Raw genomic sequence first — 15,128 nt, 5'->3', positions numbered from 1 at the left:
AATGTATGTATTTATTTAATCTGTTCATTGAAAATGTATTTAAAAATAAATTTGCAATTGCTATTGAGAGTGGTGTACATTGATTCATTATAGTGTTGAAGGACAGTGGTTAATGTAAGGAACTGAATATAAACCGTGGACTGACCGCAGGCCACCAGAAAACCTTTATTTATAAACCAGCGGCGCGATAGCGGACCACCGTCGGAGAAGTGGCGGCTGCCGCCGGTGGTCCGCTGAAATAACGATGAGCAAAACGCCAGTGTACTGCTGGCGGTGTCCGCCGGTGGGCCACCAGTGGCTTGCTGGTCTGATGTTAGCTGGGTAGTATCGGTACAACTTAAAACATTATCCACATGCACACCTACCATATATTACTTCACACAGTTTTAAGGCCTTGAACTCTCTCTTCCCGTTTCGGCCCACAAAGTTGTACTGCCTGGATAGGCCATGGTCTAGGAGGAAGGTCATCATCCTTCTTGTGGCCTCGTCAACAGTTGCCCCCCCATGTCAGTCACAGCTGCAACCTGAAGGGGAACAAAGGTAATACAAAGCAAAATTATCTACAGTATATTGCTCACTGGAGTAAACCACTAAACATGAAAGAACTTCCAGAAGCATGGGTGTGAGCACACCTGGGAAGTTTCAGATCAAATTCGCTGCTAGCCTCCCAATAAAATTGAACTGAGTTGCACTACCCTAGACTTAACATACATACCAGTTCGGACATGAAGTTTGGGTTTGCCAGTTTTTCTTCCATGATTTCCACATCCCTAACTGTCTTTAGGGGAAAACCCTCTGGGGTAGAAGAGACGGTGGTTCTAATGTTGTCACGCTGTTGTACAAGCATTTGTAGCATCCTCCATTGGATTTTTTGTGTCTCTTTCATCTCCTCAAGGAGTGTTAAGATGCGAACAAACATGATGTCCCTGATTTGTCTTTGAGGGGTTTCTGGTGATGTGGTGACGTGGTGATGGGTTGAAACATCGGGCAAACTAAGGTTACCCAGAGGGGGTGGAAGTGTAGGCCTAGCAGATGGAGGCAGTGGAGGTGAAGACCTGAGGTTGGATGGAGGCCGTAGAGGTGTCAGCACAGATCTGAGGGTGGATGGAGGCGGTGTGCTGTAAAAAAAAAAAAAAAAACAACAACACAACTTTGAAACGATTTGAAACTAATTTTGTTGTGTTGGTTCAGCAAAAATCCACACTGTAAAAATCTTGTACAACAAAAAAATCTTTTTATGATATATAAAATTATATATATTTATATATATATAAAATTTAAATTCTTAAGTACTTCTGTATCCTATAGACACAAAATGTTGAATTGGCTCAACTACAAAAGATTTGCTACAGAATAGTTTTCTCCAGAAAACAAATAATGTCAAGTTGACTCAACTAAACGTTTTTGTTGTTTGTGTCACAGACAACTTATTTTCAGTTTGTATAACTGTTATTTACAAAAGTTAAGTCAACAATAAAAAGCTAGGAGAAATTAGTACTAAGAATTTTTTTGTTGTACAACCTTACATTATTATTATTATTTATTTTTTTTTTTTTACAGTGGAGGTGATGACCTGAGGGTGGATGGAGGTGTAGGCCTGATGGGGCTGCCGGACCAATTGTCATCATCCTCATCCTCACTGGACAAAATCACTCGCCTAGAAATGTATAATATACAAGCACAATCAATGAGTTTAAGTATTTTAAAAACAGTTGGTTAAAAAATATATACATTTTGGACAACATGTGACACTATACACAGGGTTCGTACATATTTCCACCAGAGAATTTCCATGACTGATCTATATACAGTATGACTACACTCTAGATACCAGAGAGACTCTCACATTGATCCTTAACATCTGTTCCAACACCCCATGCTCCCTTCAGGCATGCACACATCCATTTGTATACATCTCTTTTCCCCCAAAAACATGTGATTGTTACTTTTATTAACTGATTAAATTTAATATTATTTATTTGTTAATCATATATCTGTTGTCTACCTCTCTCGTTTTGACAGCTTTGAGCCAAATACACTTAACAAAACTCCCACAAAACATGTCCTTCCTGTGTCATTTGGAAATTTTTCACCATCCATTTTTCATCATCCATCACAATTTTTCATCATCCATTTAGTAGTAGTAATTCAAATAGCCTCACCTCTTTCTGCGCTTCCCCCTTCCCATATTCTCTGTAGAATCGGACTCGGTTAGTACATCTGTGTTCTGTTCATACTCGACTAATTTTGTGCGGGCAATTTCATACGTTGCTGTGGGAGACAGAGTGGCAATTAGTTTCATTCAGAGCAAATTTAAACAGAATCAACATTGAACTCATCATGTCAGATAATATCATACACATGGACACATTACCAATTTTTCTCTTGACAGTCAACTTGTATGTCGCCCAGTCAGTGTGAGGGTCCTGTTGCTCTATGACCGCCTTTGCCATGTTCATCCTTGCTGGTGGCCAGTAGCATTCATCCTCCTCAGGCCCGATAAACCATTTGGTCGGTATAACTGCCAATCCTCCACCATTTATAAATTCAACAATCGCGAAAGGTAACATGCTTAAAGAAAAACAAAATGCATACATAAAAATACATACATTCGTAACTAAAAAAAAAAAGAAAAGAAAAAAAGCGCACTAGTGCAGGAGTGGTAATCCCACGTATCCAGCCTTAAGTGGCAATAACACCATTTTTGTTTTTAACTCCTCCACAGGTAACAGCTGCAACTGTTCAGATAAATTGAAAACAAAAAGAATTCCAAGACGTGATGAGTCCATTGGATAGGTGAAAAAGGATTTGGCAGTTTCAAAGAAATTACACAGGACTTTAACAGTTCCAGAATGTGACAAAATGTTCCGCACAATAAGAATCCTTCCCCTTACAGAAAAACAGTCATCGCCACGAGAGGAGGAGATCAGTGTCTGTCCATCATTGTAACACCTGTATTGTTCCCATGTTGCAATTGAATTAATCATTGGTCCAGAATAGTGGAGCTGTTTAAGTGGGCTGAAAACTGATGTGGTCTTTTGGCTTGCCACTTTCTGTTTCCCATGGATCTGCCTGACGAGTTGTTGGACAGGGTTTTGAGGCCGACGGACAAGTTTTTTCAGTTTACCTAAAAATGTCTCAAAGGGAAAAGCTGAAACACTATCCAACGGGCCGAATTTTCGTGCATCTTGAGCTAGGTGGATCAATGAATGCATGTTATAGCTGACAAATTCAGTGCCATAAATTGCAGCAAAATCTGTTACAAAGAGTTTCAAAATCTCCTCAGCATAGTCACAATTGTCAGGAGAACATAAGGCAGGACTCAGAAGAATTCTCATAGATACAGACAGAAGTAAAAAGTTTCTGTACATTCTACTGGGTATATTATTGAGGAGAACAACAGGGCCAGTGTATAGTAAAAATTGCCGAAGCTCTGTAGCTTTCCATGTGCTGAATTCAAACAAGGATCGTGGTTTCCTTGCAAAATTGCTAGGTAAATATTGCCTGATAGAAACCAAATATGCAGACATTACTACAAAAAACTTCATAGATTGCCTGCATTTCAGCGGCCCTTTCAACCATAGAAATATTAACTTGCGCATTGCCCCCAAGCACACAAGGTGCATATAATCTAACACAAAACTGGTAACTAAACCTATACCCAGATCATTTAGGGGGGATGCTGACAGTTGGTGCTGTTGATAGCCTTGCCTACCAAATTGCTCATCTGTCCTGAGCTCTGCTGATATTTCAGGATAAACCACCTTCCCATTAATGTACTGACCTTTTTGATTGCACCTCTCACACCCATAATAGCCTGTATATCCTTTGGAGCATTTAAGAAAGGCACGAGCAGGTGCATCACAAATAAAAGCATCTGGTAATGGTACCCTGAAATGTACACCATTGTACACAATACCACTCTGAGAAACGGCTTTCATATCTACAATGAATTCTTTTAAATATTCTTGCACATTTGCGGGTTTGGACGCACCTGAGTACACTCCAATTACAAACACACTACACCCTGGAATTTCCTTAATCCTACCCAGAATAGGCCACAGACTCACACTAGAGCTACGGAATAAGGGCAATCCATCAATGTTAATTCGAAGTGTGAGAGTATCAGTCACATTCGCTAAATGTCCTAAAGATGTTAGTTCAGCTATGAGAGCATTTTTGATTCCAAAGTGGTAGTAGGACCCCCCAGCCATATTCACCACATTGCAAGATCTGTCAGTGGACATAAGAGTTCTGCCATCCATTGGGATATCAAGGCCCTTCTTCCTTAGGATTTTAAGAAGTGCAGACAGCGCTGTTTGTGGTATGTTTGTGGTTCTGCAGCCCACTCTGCAAGCCCATGTGAATCATCATCATTATCATCTTCCAAATCAGAACATTCATCTCCATGCAAATCAGTCACTATCACAACCAGGCACCCAGTTTTCAGAATCCAAATCAAATGAGGAAATGTTAAAATCATAAAAAATATCTGAGGAATTTTCATCTTCTAAATCATTTGATGTATTCTCAAAGCAGTTCTGATCACAAGCATCGTAGAAAGTGTCCGTGGAATCTTCTCTTTCAGTATGCTCTAAATCATCCAGTGGGTATTCCTTTTCAGAATTGTTGGGGATAAACAGTTTAGGACCCTTGAAACCAGATATGTTGAATAAAGACCCGGAGTCAAAGTTAAAAAAAATAATAAATTGAAGAAAAATTTAATGAAGAATAGTTTGCAGTTTCATCAGCAGAAGCCAGCTTCAAGTCTCACAAGGAGTTCATAGGCCGCTCTGCGTACATTCACATTTCCACAACAATTATACTCTAACAGAGTCTACTAACTACGTCATTACTTCAGGTTGGATGATTCTGATTGGCTAAGAAAAATAGACAAGATTAGAAATTTTCCACACATGGACAGATAGTAAGAAGCATATCTCCCTTCGTCGCGGTGATGACGAGGGGGACCCTGGATTTAGGTACCGGATGTCCTTTTGGACTCATGACATGGCGTCTGCTGGTCTCGAGCAGAATGGCAGTTGTCCAGTACAAAGGGACCTGCACAAAACTCTTAGCACACATACACAGATACACATGATTCACAGCTTCTTCAAGGCTGAAGTTGATCTGAGCTCTGCTCTGAGCAGGAAACTTTCCCCAAAACATACTGATAACATGTTCTTTTCTCTCAGTGAGAGGTACAGAGGAAAATAGACGCTTTAACATACATTGAAGAAGTCATTCAAATATTTTAACAGAAATATAAATGTTGATTAATAACCTAAAAGATATATTTTGAAGTGGCAGTGGATTCCAGAATCCATCCCTTCAGAATCATGTGCCAACAAATCATCAATCATAGACTTCTTTTCAAGGAGACGCAAATGTTCCTCCACTTTTGCTGATATTTTCCTTCTTTTAGTTCTTTCTGAACACTCCATTATTTCTAAAAAAAGAAAAAAAAGCATTTAGTTTTTAGCTATGATTACAGGGGATCGGGAATGACAAACTCTAGAGTACAATTGCAAATAATATAGTTTGTTGAAGGTGGTATTAATGTGACTGATTTTACCAACTGTTCTTCTAGTATCATTCAATGTGATCAGCTCACTATTTTTTTTAAATATTGAGATGTAACGTTAGCCTACCATCTCTCTCGTTCTGTAGTGTGTGCGCTGCGCTCACATCCAGCACTTATCTCAGCCAGTTTTTGCATCCCCTGGCCACGGGAGTGCACTCAGAGAAGCGGAGTTTAACTGCTGCACTTCGAATTCACCTCTTAAATGGAACAAATAATGATGTGGAAGACTCGACAGGGTTTTCCATAGTAACAAGGGACACATTTATCTACATAAATGTTTATTTAAATGTGTTTATGTTTAGTAAATTAGAGAATACTGACAATAGCCTTAAAGGGATCACCTGGTGTTAAAGGGATAGTTCACCCAAAAATGAAAATTTGATGTTTATCTGCTTACCCCCAGCGCATCCAAGATGTAGGTGTCTTTGTTTCTTCAGTAGAACACAAATGATGATTTCAACCGCTGCCGTCTGTCAGTCATATAATGCAAGTCAGCGGGAACTTGGACTATAAGAGTAAATAAAACACGACAGACAAATCCAAATGAAACCCTGCGGCTCGTGACGACACATTGATGTCTTAAGACACGAAACGATCGGTTTGTGTGAGAAACCGAACAGTATTTATATCATTTTTTACCTCTAATACACCACTATGTCCAACTGCATTCATCACTCGATTCATTTGGTCTGATCGCACTCTGACAACGGCATTGATGTCTCGCGCATATACTTCAATGAGTGCTAGACATCACTGCCGTTGTTAATTGTATAAAATAATGGAGAAAAAAAGCACAAAAACGGCTGAGATGCCAAATTCAGCGGCAGCTGAGGTAACATGACGGCTCAGACAGCAGCGCAATCTACCTGTCACTCAAGTGACCACGCCCTTAATTATGCAGAACTTTAAGGCTTAATATAATTTAAACGGATAAGTTATAAAAAAATTCACCCCCCTCAGAGTTGTCATGAAGGGCAAAAATAGCAGTATAGACCAAAACCACAATTTGAACCAACTTGTAAACATGTTTTTTTCTGCTATAAACTTGGCCAATTTAACATGGGACTCAATGAGATTCTGCTCTCTTTTGGAGCCTGTCCCTAGCGGCCAGTCGATGAATCGCAGTTTAAGTTACTTCCGTATTGGCTTCACGAGAGAAAGGGGGAGGTTGCCGCTTGAGACAGAGAGAGGGGCGGGGGAGGGGCTCTCTGCTCGTTCTCTCTGTCACTCAGTTAATAAGCACAGCAGTCATCTACATCAGTGTTTCTCAAACTGGGGTACGCGTACCCCTGGGGGTACGTGAGGTGACAAAAGGGGGTACGCGAACAAAATGCGGAGTAGTTAATTTAACTCTACCATACCTTAAAATAATATTAAAACCGAGCATGTATTTCTAACTGGCAAAATGCCGTAAATCCATTACATTTAATCAAATTACCTCATGAGTTGCAGTCTAAAATGACTGCATCCACACAAGCAGCATGCATAAGATAGATTGCGTGCCGAATCTGCTGCCTTAAATCGCGCTAAATTACTGCCGTTCTCGACAATGCACCTTTGTAAAAGTGGGGATTTAGCACTTACTCGAATGAAGAACAAATATAGCTATACACAGATAGTGGATTGATATCAATTTAAGACTCAAACTTTCTTCGATACAAAAACATACCTTGTGTGAGTTCTTGTAGATAACGAGGAAGAATGCAATTGTTCCCAAATATCCACATGACTGCAAACGTGCATTATTACACAACAGGTCAAAAACAAAACGTACATTTTAAACACAGTACTGTCAGTATTTACTCTATTTTGTAACGAAAAAATATTTCTAACAAAAACCAGAGCAGAACTACAACACACGAATGCGGCTTTGAACGAATCGTGATTCAATGATTCATTCACAGCCACTTGCTTCATTACTGAATGAATGACTCGATGACTCACTCATAAAACAGTGACTTGCTGCCACCTACTGGCAGTTTTAGTTTAATATTTAAAAGTATCACTTTGTTTTACCATCATTGCATATTTCTCTATTAAACATTTTTTATTTAAAACATTTATTTTATAAAGTTATTTATAAACGTAAAAATATGCACTGGAAAATCAATTTAGGGGGCAAATATTGTGCCTTAATGGAAAAGGTGTGACTGCAGTCGAAGTGGAAGAGAGGGGGTACACAGAAGGATGGGAATACCTTCAGGGGGTACTCCACTCTAAAAAGTTTGAGAACCACTGATCTACATCACTCATAGATCACAATAACTGATCAAACCAGGCTTTGGCGGGACAAAAATTCGTTTTGGCGGCCGCTAAAAAAAATAAACGCAGGAAAAACCCTGGAATATTAACTTTTTTTTAATGATTTACGGTAGAAAAGCGCAAGTTATAATGAAAAATGATGACAAAATATAATGAAATAACCACCTTAATGTGTAATGTTGACAATTTTTTATTTTGACATGAAAGCTTACATCTTTAGGGAGCAAACTGGCCCAAAATCTCAAAATTGATCACTGCATGGTTTTCACCTGCCGTGTCTCGCCTTAAGAGGTGAATTCGAAGTGCAGCAGTTAAACTCGGCTTCTCTGAGTGCACGCGCGCTCCCGCGGCCAGGGGATGCAAATCCTGGCTGGGATATGTGCCTTAATTGGCACGACACCCTAGCCGATAAAACTTTGCTGACATTCACATGGACTTTCATCAGTGTTTTTGCTTTAACTGTAAATGCAACAAGTGCAAACATTAAAATTCCACCAGCTGAAAAGCGGAGAAAAGGGCATTTTACAGCTTTTTTAACAGCTTGCTAATACCTGTTCGACTGCCATGCTAAGAAGTTTACAACCAAATACTTCTAAACAATATATTTAAGTCAACCACTCAAAACAAGCTCAAATGCTACTGACTTAATAAATTAAAGTCGTCTGTTCAGCGCATTAACCAGGTTTAGCTAATGTTACATTTGCTAATGCACAAACATTTGCTAAAAGCTAGTGTATCCTCGTAACTAATACTTTCCAAAAAAGCTTTTGGTTAACATCATGCGGTAAAATCATACCCAAATTTATTATACTCTTACCTGCCTTTTGTCCACACGACGACACCGCTGAACTCCAGGATCCTTAACGGACAGCAGACAGTGAAAAGGCGGCAAAGTTGTTGCTGGGCAGATTCTTTCGCTCGGCGATGGGGGTGGAGATTTCCAGATGTGCGCTGCACGGAGTGCGCACTGCTTACGGTTTAAACATTTTGTGGGGAAACCGTACAAACTTGTCTTTTGAAACTCGTACAACGTTCTTAAAACAACTGTTTAGCTGCAGTCTGCAAAAAAAACAACAAAAAAAAACAAAAAAAAAAAACAGTTAATAAACAGAATTCGTCTTGCGGAAGAACATTGCAGCCGGAGCTACTTCTGTTTATGTCTATGACCAGTCACGCAGGGACTTTGCTCCATCCGCAGCAATTCCTACTTGACAGAAATAGTCCCAATATAAACACTTATTATAAATGTATAATGATTCGGGGTAAACACGGTTAGGAAAATGGATTGTTGGATGGATGGATTGAAAATGAATGTTGTACATTCTCATTATATAAATTTTGTAAATCTTAAAACACAAAAAAAGTTACAGACAGCAGCTAATCTAATAAAATTTGTATAAAAAGTGGACCTAGCCCAGAGCCTATATTGTTAAAAATAGCATCCATGTCTGACACAATCAATTTTTGAATGGAGCCCTTTAGCCAATCCACTGCCCATGTGGGGCCCAACAACAAAGCCCACTCTGAGCCCATGCCCAGCCGAAGCCCAACTAGCCCAAGCGAGGCCCATGTGGGCCCCAACTGGACGTGTTTGCAGGGTTCATTTTTCTCATGGACAAAAATCTAATGTTGTAAACTACACAGCTGATAAATGATTATTAAAGGGTAATTAATAACTGATTTGTATAAAATGGATGTAAGACAGTTTTTATAATACTAACATTATGATAAAAAATGTTAATGGTATAAAATATAATGAATATGTAATATAGTTATTTTTTTATTTTATTTATTTGCAAAATGTTCTCTAGACTAGAGTTTATGGTCAATGAATGACTGCTCTGAAGTATGTTACCTGACACATTGTTTACAAGCTGTTTATGCTGAAACACAGACTGTGACTCTCACATCATCTTATTGCCACCTGAACACAGCTGTGCCAATCCTGCAGCCGTATTTTGATGAGGAAGGCGATCTCAGTCTCACTCTTTCTTGCTTTCTAGTCGTCAGATAAAGCAAAATAATAAACATGTTTTATATTTTTAAGTGTTTGGTGTCTTTCAACAATAATGTTCAGACAATATCCATAATTTTAAAAATATTTAAATTAATTAATGTTATTATATCAACCTCTCAAGAAGAGATCGTTAAATATGTGAAATGTCTATAATTTACAGTGAATTCCTATAAATAAAATGTATGTCCTAAAATATATTATACTTATTATAATTATATGTGGACTAAAATATATGTATTCACTACAAAAGTTAAGCATTTTGGAGAATGGATGCTTGTTTACAGAAATGGAAACCATTCTTAAATAAATCACACATTTACATCAAAATAAATTTTATTAAAGAAATATTTTATTTTTTGCAATAATCTCAAGAAGGAGAAGAAATCGTTCTTCACTTTCCTTGGCCTCTCTCTCTCTCCTTTCCTCTCTCTCAATTGCTTCTTGATGTCTTCCCGTTTGTCCTCTCGCTCTTGTCTTTCTCTTTCTCTACGTTCCTCCCTCTCCTCCATTTCCTGCCATCGTCTCTCCTCCCTCTCTGTTGCTTCTCTCACTCTCTCAGCCTCTCTTTCCTCCATCTCCCGGATTAGGTCCTCAAAGTTTTTTCTTTTTGTCTCAGTTCTCTCTGGCTCTGGGCTCACTGAGGCTGATGTGGTCAAAGCAACATCTGTATCAGATGAGGCAATAAGGGAAGGTGGACTAAATGACGGTCTGCCTCCAATATCCTCATCCATGGCATCATACCACTTCCAGGATACTTCTGTGAGTTCACCATCCTCAGTGCTCTCCTCTGTCTTTGGACATTTGAGATCCTACAGAAATGTTCAAACAGAATACAAAGTCAGTCATTTTAATTACATAATTAACAAATAGTCATTAACCCAGAGAATTAGCTCTGTCTTCAAGTGTTTATCAAGAGCAAATACTTCACTCTTGATGAGCTCAACAAATGCATCAAAATGTTTCTTTTCATATGGTCAAACAAGTCTAATGCTCCACAGCAGTTCCCTCTGGATTTTACAAAGAAAAGCATCGGAGGGAACGCCCATGAAAACTAGTCTTTGTTGAGATTCCTGCCCCTCATAATTGGATTAAAAATCCCTGAGGGTGAACCAGCATCTGAAGTACTTCTAGTGCTCAAAGACATAGTTGAGCTTATTGTAAGTCATGTTCACGCAGGGAGACAATTTGCTACCTGGACAGTAAGATCTATGAACACAAACACAGATTGCTCCAGGTTTTCCCAGAGGAAAATCTAATCTCCAAACATCACTACCTAGAACATTATCCACAGCTGATCAGGGCCTTTGGTCCAGTAGTGTTCCTGTGGACTATGCGGTTTGAAGCAAAACACAGTTTTTTAAGCGTGTTGTTAGGTACACACAAAGCTTTTGTGTTAATGGCAGCATGCAATGCACACTACCATTTAAGAATGATGGACATTGAAGCCTATGGCTGTGAAAGCGATGGTGGCGTCTTTAAAGAAAGTGAGTTTGGTTCGAAAGTCCTTGAGGGAACCCTGGGCTTGCCAATACACTTGTAACAGATTATGCTTTCCCACTCCACACGAACCTGATGTAACCCTATCCTGGTAAGTTTTGCAAAAACAAGCATTTTTAAATATAAACATAGTAATGTAGATTGGATACAGGCTCTTACCTCACCCTGGAACAGCAAGTGTCTAATTACCACCATTCTCAGGAAAAGTAATCATCGAGAATGTATCTGGCATATTGGCATCTCGGTGGAGGGTCTTTGGTCGTCCACTTGATTGCAGCATCACAAACACAGTGCACATTGTGAAGGTCTGTGTGGCTTTGCACAATTTCTTAGCACACACAGATTCTGCAAATCCATGGAACAACAGATGCATTCCCTTAAACTACACTGACAGCAACAACACAAATGGAGACATAATTCCAGGGGAGTGGAGGCGAATTGTGCATGGCAACAACAGCCTTCATGATCTAAGGCTGGTCAAGCAACAAAGTTGCCCCTCTGAAAAGGGAAAATCTGACAACATTCTTCCAAACACCCCAAGGCTCTCTACCATAAATCAAAGTGTTAAATTGCAATATCTTATAAATTATATAAAGTATGCAAATATATTTATACTCAAGCCAAAATTATAAAGCTTTCAAAAAACTCACTGTAAATAAACCAGGCTTTGTGTTGTGCAGATTGCCGGTGTTGCCAAGCCTATGTCCAGATGTGCTTCTCAATCAGTTGCTTGGTTAAATGGACCAAGGGGTCAAGGGTATGGATGATTTAGTTTATGTAAAAGAGGATGACATTTTGGAGTTTACATGACCTATTAAATGCAGAAAACTTCTTAGTGCCTGGAAAAAAATCAAGGTAAAGATAAAGTTGATTACATAAAACTCATATAGGATGTGATAGTGTAAACTGTAACATTGCATTGCAGTATAATTGAATACTTTTTATAATTATAAATATATAATCCACAGAAAATCAAAACAGCATTGGAGTACTGCAACCTGTTGAGGTTCTACCTTTGGTTCCCCCTGAAACCAACAGTACTCTTGGTTGACCTTCATCAAGCTCCTTAAGCAGTCTAGCATCAACCAGTGTATCACATTCATGGCCTGAAAATTTCCCTGGAACATAATGCCAGGAGGTATACAGAGTGCTGCTGAGAATGGCCAGAAACCAAATGATAGGATCCTTGATCATAGGATCCAAACAAAGTACCATTGACTCATATAGCTGTACAAGATGGCAGCCTGCTCTTTCACATGGTGAAAGTTATGACAGATTCATGAAGGAATCTCTGGAGCAGAAAGGGGAGACATTTGCAAACTCAAGGAGGGGTACTATTGCCTCCAGCGTCAAATGATCAACGCAACCCCATTCCCTACAATTACAGATTTAAGAACCAAATGGCCCTATCTCTTTGTCAATACAAGATCTTGACCAAAAATTGTGCATACAATGCAAGAGGTGAGCAATCTGTAAAGTCTCCTCCAGCACATCCAAAAGACTTTCAATGAATTTAAGGTCTGGACTCAAAGGTGTCAATTCACATGTGAAATGATTCTTCATGCTCCCTTCCAACCATTCTTTCACAATTTGAGCCTGATGAATCTTGACATTGTCATCCTGGAATATGGCCATAATTTGTCTTCCTACATGGCTGCTTAAGAAATGAAAAGCTACAGACTCCATCAGTTAGGGATACAGAAACGGTTGCCAAACATATAACATATGCTAGAAACATCATAATTACTGCAATGATCTATTTGACTTTTTAAATCCAAACAGCGACTTTTTTGGCCGGGCAGTGTATATGGCCATTTGAACACCTCACTGACAAAAATGTGCTCAGACTTTTGGAATCATCTATTTAGGAGTGTGTACAAATTATTATTCAGTTTTAAATGCACACCAACCACTGATGATGCTCGGAACATACTCTCCAGAGGTGAAAATGATGTGGCTGCCATGGTCCTACACAGCAAAATCCCCAGAGTTAAATCAACTCTGCCCAGAGAACATAATAGTCCCTCTCTACATGAAGTTAAAATAACACTGAAACAGAGTTAAAGTTAATAAGATAATATGCTGTTTGTGGAATTGTTTAATCAGATCTTGAGAGATTTAATGTCTGAGTTGAGTTCTCTTAGGCTGTGGCTGGAAGTCAGTTGTAGTTCTTGTGTTTCTCTTCAGTGATTCTGCTTGTTAACAGCAGGTGTTCATCACTAATGCTCAAGCATCACCTAATTACGTCATTAACTTTAACTCGGGGGATTTTCTTGTATACAGCTGTTCCACACATATATATTAGAGTAAAGGTTATGCTATTTGGCGTGCTGTCCGGGGGGAGGGCCCTGAGCTCGGAAATTTGGCCCGAACCCAGAGTACTCCCTACGGTTGTGATAAGAATAGTTAGGACTAGAACTGAGGAGATGGGGTGGAGGAGGGATGCTGAAAACTGTCAACGAACAGAGGTGTCTGCTGTATATATACCTCTTATCATTAATTGGGCTGATTAACTGAATGCTCTCCACTCATGTTAATATATTATCTGAATATCATTTGTTATAATATATATATATATATATATATATATATACACACACACATTTTTCTCAAACATGTATATGTTGTGAATTTAATCTGATTTTATTGTTTTTAATTTACTCTGTATTTGTATCTATATTTGTATTTAGAGGGGGGTATTTTAGAAAGTAAGGTTATCTTACCATCAAACATACCCTAAACTCTTGGTTGATTAACCCAAATCTTGAGTTTTTGTTCAGTGCTAACTTTAACACCTCTGATTGGCCATTGCTTTCAGGAAATCAACTGACATGTCAGGTTGTGGCACTGGCTACAGTAGCTAAATCTACAACTAGATTAAGAATAACTGGTGATATATCTGGTGATATATCGGGTGATATATCAAAAAGATAAGTGCAGTAATTCCAAATGAATGTCAAAAAAAATTAATTAGTTAATTAAATCCAAAACTAAATCTCTCGCTTTCTTGCCGCCCTGACTGTGCTCTCATGGAGAGTCGGCTGCCTAGTTCACCTACAAGCATGTGCCAGCCTATTACTTTTCAACAAATTTAAATGTTTTTCTCCAGTATTAAGTCTCATGTGAATGTTAAGGTTTTCTTTAAGTGTGAAACTTTTCAAGAGATGTTATTTCGAACAAAATCAGGCCAAAATGAAGTTAATTTGGAGAGTTTGAAACAAATTGTCAAGCTAACTTTTCTTTACTCTGACATGTATACTGAACTCTTGGTTAATTAATATATACGCACACAAATTATATATATATATATATATACATATATACATATATATATATATATATATATACATATATACATATATATATATACATATATACATATATATATATATATATATATATATATATATAGTGCAAAATCTGTTGCACCCACTGGAACCTCATCAACAGGTAATGAATACCTACATTATGAATACCTCTTAAGTTAACTAACCCTGGAACATCTGGTAAGTAAGGTGAAAAAAAAAAAAGATAACACTGGCAGGTCATCTAACTATTGGTTTGTGCTGATAATGTAATATGGGGCTCCACCTTCTTTTGATGAAAGCTTCTAATTGAAAGTGACACTGATGTTTCATGTTTAATAGGTAAAGCTGCTTGCTTTAAACTAATCTATTGTATAAAGAGTTATATAAATACATGTGATGTGACTTTACCAGAGGGCCAAATTGCAGAGCTGGTGCAAGCATATCACAGAGCTATGCTAAG

General features: G+C 38.5%; 1 long non-coding RNA gene across 1 annotated transcript; it reads right to left on the bottom strand.

The window, feature by feature from the left end:
• Nucleotides 1–364: 364 nt before the first annotated feature.
• On the bottom strand, nucleotides 365–1,174 carry LOC125245956. Its single transcript, XR_007179648.1, has 2 exons — nucleotides 716–1,174; nucleotides 365–524 (listed from the first exon to the last, which is right to left on the bottom strand). It is a non-coding gene; the product is annotated as an uncharacterized LOC125245956 (long non-coding RNA).
• Between the last annotated feature and the right edge of the window lie 13,954 nt (nucleotides 1,175–15,128).

This window comes from Megalobrama amblycephala, linkage group LG14 (genome assembly GCF_018812025.1).
Source record: "Megalobrama amblycephala isolate DHTTF-2021 linkage group LG14, ASM1881202v1, whole genome shotgun sequence".
Classification (NCBI taxonomy): Eukaryota; Metazoa; Chordata; class Actinopteri; order Cypriniformes; family Xenocyprididae; genus Megalobrama; species Megalobrama amblycephala.
The sequence above is the reverse complement of the archived record's forward strand: the minus strand, read 5'-3'. Positions and strand labels throughout refer to the sequence as shown.